The 8,549-nt window shown below is 39.1% G+C and overlaps 1 long non-coding RNA gene across 1 annotated transcript; it reads left to right on the top strand.

Moving 5' to 3' along the window:
- Positions 1-106: 106 nt before the first annotated feature.
- On the top strand, positions 107-5,355 carry LOC310676534. Its single transcript, XR_014510591.1, has 2 exons — positions 107-235; positions 3,837-5,355. It is a non-coding gene; the product is annotated as an uncharacterized lncRNA (long non-coding RNA).
- The last annotated feature ends 3,194 nt before the right edge of the window (positions 5,356-8,549 follow it).

Below are 8,549 nucleotides of genomic sequence, written 5' to 3'. Positions count from 1 at the left end.
TGCTCATTATTCTGATACTCTCGGCAGCCTTCCGTGACGTCAGTGGATTCTATTGGCTGGATGGGCGGGGGGGGGAGGGAAGGAGGGAGGAAATCGTCCATATAGCCTCACACAATCTGCCCAATGTTCAGTTTCTGGAATCGTCTGTTTCCCCCTTTCTGCCTGGAGGGAAGTGTGAGTTACCTATAGAGAGCAATGCTGAAGAAGTGCTGTAACTGAGCAGCAGCAAATACAGGTCTGGCTCATGTTTTGTCTAATTTTGATCATAGTTCGTGTGATGTCTTGGCTGCCACTTTATATTGAGTAGGGAAGAAGAGATGTTCCTGCCAAAGCACAGCTATGTTGAATTTCTGAATTTAAGCGGCTCTTACTTCAGCCGCAGGAAGACAAAAAACAATTTTTACAGATATTTCAGGGGTTCTGTCTTCAAAAATTGGTGAGATACTCTATACTTTCTTATCTCTATGAGCATCGCAACCCCTAGGTCTATGACAACAAAGAGGTACAGCATTTTTTTTTTAAACCCTACTGCCGCATGACACTTCCGGTTTCTATCAAAATGCTCCATGTGCGGGGCTGGAGTGTTGGAAGGAACCAATGCAACATTTTAAATAAAACAGGCAGGATCCTCTTCGTTGACGTGATAAAATCTTACTGACACAACTTCCAGAAAGACAGCTGTATTATATAACCTGCTTCTTATTATGGCATAAACTGCCATGGCCTACTAAGGACAATGCATCTGATGAAATGGGCTCTGGTCTAACAAAGCTTATGTTCTGATTTATTTGTGTATTATATTTAGACTCCACTGCCTCTACACAAAATTCAAAGGGCCATACATAGTTTCCAAGCCTCATAAGAAGCCCATCAGACAGGCTAGGCCAAAAGGGTTTGACTGGCCCAAGATCATTCACTGGATCTGCCAGAGGACATTATTTCATCCAGGCAAAAGCACTCAAGGTGGACCATAGAGCAGGACAATTGAGAGGTGTTGCCTGGGAAGAGACCTCCTGAGGAAAAGATAGGAGGGCATGGAGGGCCATATTCAGTTCTCAGACCTGAGGTTCTCCACAAGAACTAAGGGGCTTTTGCCCTCCATGTAAAAAAACAACTAAGCACCACGGTGTGTTGACTCATCAGACTCAGTTTTTACATTCATATGGGTAGTATAAAAGAGTACTGTTGTAAAAGTTTTAGTGGAAGTGCAAAGCCTAATATGGACAAATTTGCTCAGGTTATAGGTAACCTATAAAGCACTGCAAATATATTAGGGAACGTAAATACATTAGGAAATGCCAGGCAGACTATCAGAATTATCTTCATGTACAAGTCTGAATTAAAGTGTAGGGAGCTTCCTTTTTCACCCAAAATTCCAGATTAGGCCTACATTCTTAAAAAATATGATCTCCTGAGCTCAGAAATATAATGCAAACAGAGCCCATTAGGGTTCTGTCTCTGAAACTAGTTTCTCTTCAGCTGTTTTTTTGACAGATGCTGTGACAGCACAATTATAAATAGCCAATACATGAATTACTGAGTTACATCTGGAACCAGCAGTGTGGTCTTAAACAGATTGACTTAGAAGGAAGCCCTTCTAAGTTAACTGTAATGTATTCCTAATAAGAATGCTTAGGACTGCAGCCTCCGTCTCTACTAAATCATTTTGGGACTCTCTCTCTTTTTTCTCTTTAGTGGGTAATGATATACAAATTTAATAAACCAAACTACTACATTTATAGTCTTGTCCCTTTTTGTAAAACAGGGGTTCCAGAACTGTGGTTCGTCAACCATCAGTGGTCCATAAGCTTCATTCAAGTGGTCCACAGCATGTCTGTGGATTTAATACACATCCATGGCATCAAATGTTCATATTGATTTTTAATTGTATTTTTATAGTTTATTTTATTTCTTCTGTTCTTACTGCATTACAATTTGAATGATATGGAATTACAATTGCCGCAACAGGCAGGAAAATCATTAAGTAATCTGCTAAGACCCTCAGCAATTTTCAAGTAGTCCATGGTGGGGAGGGGGAAGTTTGGGTACCACTGTCTTAAAACAAGCTAGAGAAAAATGGAGGTCATCACCTCTATTTCACATGATAAAAGTTGAAGAAAAAATCTGACCTACTGCATGCTAGAGCCTGCTTGTTCCCCTGCAAGAGCAATACCAGCCAGAGCTAATGACCTCACTGTTCATATCCTCTCACCTGCTTTGATGCAAGACAGACAGGCTCATAAACCACAGGGGAGAAAGGCCTCTAGCTGTGCTTTTTAAGAGGAACATTTATCCAGCTATCACATAAAGAGACACATGAGACACTGTTATCTGGGAACTTGGTTTGGCACCTGGTCCTAAAATGCTGCTGCTTGAGGTATTTTGGTTCTTATTGGCTCTAATGCAGGCGAGATTTGATACAATACGTAGCTGGTTTCTTTATGGCCCTTTATGGACTTTTATTAGCATGTACATATCATATTCTGCAAGATTTAGGTGAAATGGGAAAAAAATTCAACTCAGAAATAACCACCAGTACTGTACTTTTATTTGCTAATAAATATCTTAATAAATAGTCTTACTCCATCTGTAAGACCTGATAATGCCTCTTAGGAAATCATAGAAAAATAAAATACAATAATCATCAGTAACTTGTACGTTGTACAAATATCTTATTATGTTGCTCAGCATGTAGCTTTGCCAAACCCCATATTCTTTCTGCAAATAGATGGCATATGAATGCAATTCACCTTAAAACACCCTAGTTATGAGAGCTGAGCATTTTATTATACTACTAACTTATAGGCATGCCAGCACATGAAAATTTACATGGAACATCATATTATCATAGTAGTAGATCTCAAATGAGGAAAATAATAACACCTCTCAAGTAAATGTGGATTACTTCATCTTTAATTTCAAACAGGAAAATGGCTTCATTTCCCCCTGGGACTGCAGATCAGTATGTTAGGCTTTCCTTTGGACAGTTATTCCTGCATTACAATTTAAGAAAAGAAAGGAAAGTGCAAATTAAATCTAAGTGGAAGTATAGTAAAAGGAAATAACTGTAAACAATGGTGCAGACCCAAGGGGAAAACAAGTCAGATTTCTAAAATTGACACGTAGCCCTTCTCTTCAAACCTGGTGACTTTAGCTTGCAATTGTCAGTAAGACACAAACATATACATATTCATAATCTATGATGGGCATAGCTCAATGTCAAAGAGCACAAACTTCCCGTTCAAACTCTTTAGTTGCTCAGATGCATATGAAAAGCAGGAGCAGTGTGTGTGTGTGTGTGTGTGTGTGTGATGTCCACAGTCAGATCAATTGAAGGAGATGTTTCATATGAAATGATCAGTGAATGTGCATGCAAATTGGCTTTCTTCTTTGAAATGTGAAGCTCTCCCAATTTCGGAGTACTCAGAGCAAATTGCTGGATGAGGGTGAAACGTTGGTGTTGTTGTGAATTGCTGCAGTTATAGTTGACTATAAAAGTGAAAGAAGCAATAGCAAAAAGCTGAGTTTAATCTACAACATTTTGAAAACAATATGGAAAGATAGGTATGTGCTGATACCACTTACTGGTTGTAAAAAAATCATCTGTTTGTTTGTTTATTAATTGTCATTATATTTAGGTATAATACTACTGCCATTTTGAAGCCATGTACCTTGTGTTTTGAAATTGTTGTTTTAATTGCTGTGTAAATAATTTGCAAACATATCATTTAACAAATTTTATGACTGGGCTTGTAAAGCAAATTATTTTAGTATAGCAGTCAAATGAACATAATGACAAACAATGAAAAAGTTATTTTAATATTCATATATTTCAGGTGTTGATGAAGCTCAAGGAAGAAAACAAACTAGAAAACAAACTGCATCGTTAACATTAGAACCATTTCAATCTGTATTTTGGAGAATGACAGCCACATTTCCTAAATGAATAAATTTCTTAAAAGTCAGGATCAGGCAAAATATTGGACTTGCAAATAGTTGTTTTAAATAAAAAGTAATTACCATACTGAACATTAATTGTAAAGTCTAAAGGTTTAAGAGTTTGGTTCTATTTTATTGGAATATTAGTGTTATTTATCAGAATGGCCCTGAAACACACTGTAAGTTTGCTTCTACTACCAATGTTTAAAAGAATTGCACATGTAACTGGGATCAGGTTCTGCTTTTTATTGTTTAAGGTGTTTATTATATGATGATATCAGTTATTCATCCCAGTCTGTGTCTGTTTCAAAACAAAAAGGAGCTGCTTTTCACAGAACTGTAATGATTGCATATGCAAAAAATAGTCGTAACTCTATACAAAAAGCAAAACAAACCAAAACCCCAGACAGCTGAAACCCTTGACAACCAAGGCCGCTAAATGAATAGTGTTAAGATTTTGGATGCAGAAGAAGTTAGCTGTAACTGGACTATGGATTTACTCTTGGACATTGGTTTCCCCAACAAATGGAGACTTTGTAAGACTAGTATCATAGGGCTGCCTGACAATGAATAAGGGAGCAATTCTAAACTCCCTAGAAGGGCAGCTAAGATACTATGGAATGCCCTCTCCATGGTTAGAGATGAAGAGGTTCACTGCTGGAAATGTTCCTTACTACAGTGAGAGTTCCACAGTGTTCAAATGGCACTTTACTTTGCTTCACTGTTAAGTGGTTGGGCAGCAGTAGTTCCACATCTCCCACTTAAAGAAGAAGGGAAAGTGATTTAATCTCCATTCATCAGCTGATGAGCTAGGCATCACCTGCTGCCTAGGCTGCACAATCCTGTTCTTTACAGAGACAAGGGCAGCACACCCTATGCAGGATAGACTCCTGTCCTGCCCATCAGCTGGCACAACCAGTGACTTGGGCAAAAGGGCCTGGTGGGCCAAACTGGACCTTCTGGCAGGCCAAGTTTGGCCCACGAGCCAGAGGCAGTAGGCAATGTAAAGGAGTGTGCTGGGTGTGTGCCAGGCATGGATTCATGTTTTATAAGGTTTTATGTGTTGGAAGTTTTCCAGAGTGGCTGGGGTAACCCAGCCAGATAGGTGGGTGCAATAATAATGATGATGATGATGATGATGATGATGATGTATTCACCTATTTCTCCAATATCACCCCAAAATAACTGCAAACCTATGCCAGCCCTGGAGGTGTCATAGTTAATCCCTCCTTCTATACAGTCAGTGGGAGGGAAATTAGGAAAAACTTTTCCGCCACAAGAAATATGAGGAGATAATGCTCCTCTTCACTTTATGTATTCACCTGTGCAAGCCTGCCAGGACTTAGGAAGTGGTGGTTCCTCTGCCACAGACTCTCCCCCTGACCTTGAATTGCTTTGCCAAGTTTTTTCAAAGTACATGATAACTGCACTTTGAAAGTCTCTTATTAGGGACCAAACATTTAAGTGCTCTAGAAATAAGCCACAGTAACTTGGCAGATTTTCATGAATACACCCACTCACCCACACTTTTTGCTGTAACAGTAACTAGCACTTCAATTCTAGGTACATCTGCTTTGAAAAACACTCCACAGTGTCAAGGACTTGTGTATATAAGTTGTGGTTAATTGCAACCGTATGATCATGTCTACTTGCAAACAAGTTCTGTTTGAAGTCACTGGAGAGCATTTCCTTATAATAAATTAAAGATCAGGTTGTGAGTAGGTTGAAAGGCAAATACCGGTACTTTTGCTTAAGTATGTGTGCTTTGTGACTTTGGAGAGCCAAGCACATGTCAGCTGGTCCTTGATGAAGTAACAGAAATGTGAATCGCCTATTTTGGAAAACTTGACACAGAAACAATAGATTAGAGGTGGTGTAAAATTGCATCTTCTCTTACATTAGACACTCCTAAATAATTCTATCTTGCCATTTTCAGGTAGAGAATTTTTGGGTGTCATGGCCCAGGACCCAGACATATACTCAGGAAGTTCCTCAATGAAGTAGGAGCCTGATGAGCTCCACCCTGTACCATAATGGGAAGCAAGAACACATTTCCATGAATAGTTTTACTGAAGAGGATGAAGAATAATCACTGGAGACTTCATCTCACCCATTTCTCATCCCTGAAATCACTTCCCTTCCAGCATCTATTAACTGAGTCCCTGACATCCTGTGTTCATTGCATCGTTGCAGTGGGCATCCCAAAACATGTATTAACACTGACAGAGTATAATTAGTGTAATTGTGGGTTAACAACAACACACACCTATTTGCAGCTCAATAGGCTCCTAATATGGGGGCATCTCTTTAGGCATGGATGGGCAACCTGTGGCCTTCCAGATGTTACTGACTCCCAACCCCATTAGCTCCAGCTAGCATTACCAAGAATCAGGGAAGGTGAAAGCTGTAGTCCAACAACATCTGGAGGGCCACAGTGTCTCTTACCCCTCTCTTAAGGCTGCTAACTTGCTAGCATTAACCCTGAGGAGAACTCACAAGGGTCTCCAGTCCAAGATTCCTGCCCATTTGTTACATAGAGATGGAAGGTGCCCTCCACTATGAGTAAGTTTCACATATCATAAATAACTGATAGTGACAATGAAAACAGTGACTTTATAACTTCCATTCATACTGCCTGTGCAATCCTTGAGCAGGGAACTTGCACATCTCAGCACAGCTTAGAAAGGAAATCTGAACAGAAGATTCCCAAGCCAATTACCATTTTGTAAATACAACAAAATGATAAAAATACGGAATGCAACAAAAAAGGTAGAGTAGGAAGCTTGATATAACTGTGGATTGATATTTTTATTATAAAAGTTTCAACATCCTGAGGTTAGATTCATTTTTTTTAAAAAAACAACTCTATACATTTATAAAAAGTGGGTGGTATGCTTGTCTCAGTAACACAAGTTGAACTGGGAAGGCTCAGATATGGTGCACATTACGGGGGGGGGGGGGATTGTTCACATGAACTGTTCTAGTTTTTAATATTAAAACATGATTTAAAACTTCCCTAGTGTTTAATGTAATTTATTTAAAGGCATGACAACATTACTGATTTGTTTCTTGGAATACAATAGCAACATTGAATATAACTTACTTTTCCATATTTTCCATATGGAATATATTGTATGTCTTTTGTGAAGGGGAAAGGGAAGGTTCCTATTAGACAACAACTGAGAACACTAGGAAATATTTAGCAGCTCTTAATATTTGTTACTCTCATTATGAAGTTCAGCATATGGGTAAGTCTTACCTATTGATGATTGAATAACATTTGGGTAGCACTTGTATAAACTGATCAAGTGAAATTACTGTAAAAGGAATTCAGTTTTAATACTCTTTTAATATAGTTAAGTGCCATTCAGCACCTGCAAATGGGAAGCTCCAATGTGTGCCAGTCCAGCATATGAGGTTAGTTCTCATTAAAAGCAAAAAGTTTTGAAGTTGCATTTTAAGATAAGGCAGGATGCCTGTAGTGATCAAAATATAGCATGTGATCTTTAAGACATAAGCTTCATTCTTCAAACTCTTCATTCTGAAGTATAACTGAAATACACAGGAATATTTAAGAGCTGCTGAAGAATAAGCATTTTGGATCATTGCCTTAAAAGACACAAACCAGCTATTCTTTCTTTGAAAATTAAACAATGGATGCCTAAATCCATTCACCCTGATCCAGCAAGGTTTTCACTCACAGGGCACCCTTTTTGGATCTGAATTCATGTGTACAAAACAATGCTATGGAAGATGGGAGAAATAATCCTGGGAAACGGTGCAAATGACAGCCCTGTCAAGATAAAACGGAAGCTTGCATTAATTTTGAACACATCTTTCTTTGTAGTCAGGATGGGGTGGCCATGCAGTTCTCTGGTGGGAGTCAGAGCTGACCAATTTTGCCACACTTTGCATAAATCAGATGCTGATTGAATTTCGACAAAATGAAACCAATGGTTAGGCTACCTCAGCTAGGTTTCTGTGCTACAGACCTTCCCTGAACACAGGTTTAACCTCAACCTCGGCCCTCCAGATGTTTTGAGACTACAGTTCCCATCATCCCTGACCACTGGTCCTGCTAGCTAGGGATCATGGGAGTTGTAGGCCAAAAACATCTGGAGGGCCGAGGTTGAGGAAACCTGGGTTTAACCCAATACAGACTTAAACCAAGTGAAATAAATGGGCTGATGAGACACATAATTTTGGCCTTTGCATTTCAACGCTACTATGCAGGTCCGGTGCCCAGCCATGGAAAGATTCCTATGGCGCTCAAGTTACCCAAGTTTGACTGAACAGAAGGGAGGGCTGGATAGAAAATATACCCATCCCCTATTTTTCATAGGCCTTCCATGATGTCTACATGTGTGCTCAGAAAGAAGGGGACACTATTAAGACCAACTGGGAAGGACATTGTCCCCTGTTTACAAAAAAATTGGTAATGTGCTCAGAAGCAAATGGTGAAATGCGAATCCTCAGTTTAGATAATGATATTAATAATGATAATAATAATAATGATATATGCACTTCAGATATATAATTGGTCTAGGTCAAGATCTCTAAAATAGTACCACTGGGTTTTTAACTGAAAGAAAATATGCAGTCCCTAGTTA

Source organism: Podarcis tiliguerta (genome assembly GCF_965153285.1).
Source record: "Podarcis tiliguerta genome assembly, chromosome: 4".
In the NCBI taxonomy this organism is placed as follows: domain Eukaryota; kingdom Metazoa; phylum Chordata; class Lepidosauria; order Squamata; family Lacertidae; genus Podarcis; species Podarcis tiliguerta.
Note: the sequence above shows the minus strand (reverse complement) of the source record. Positions and strands in the feature narration are given on the sequence as shown.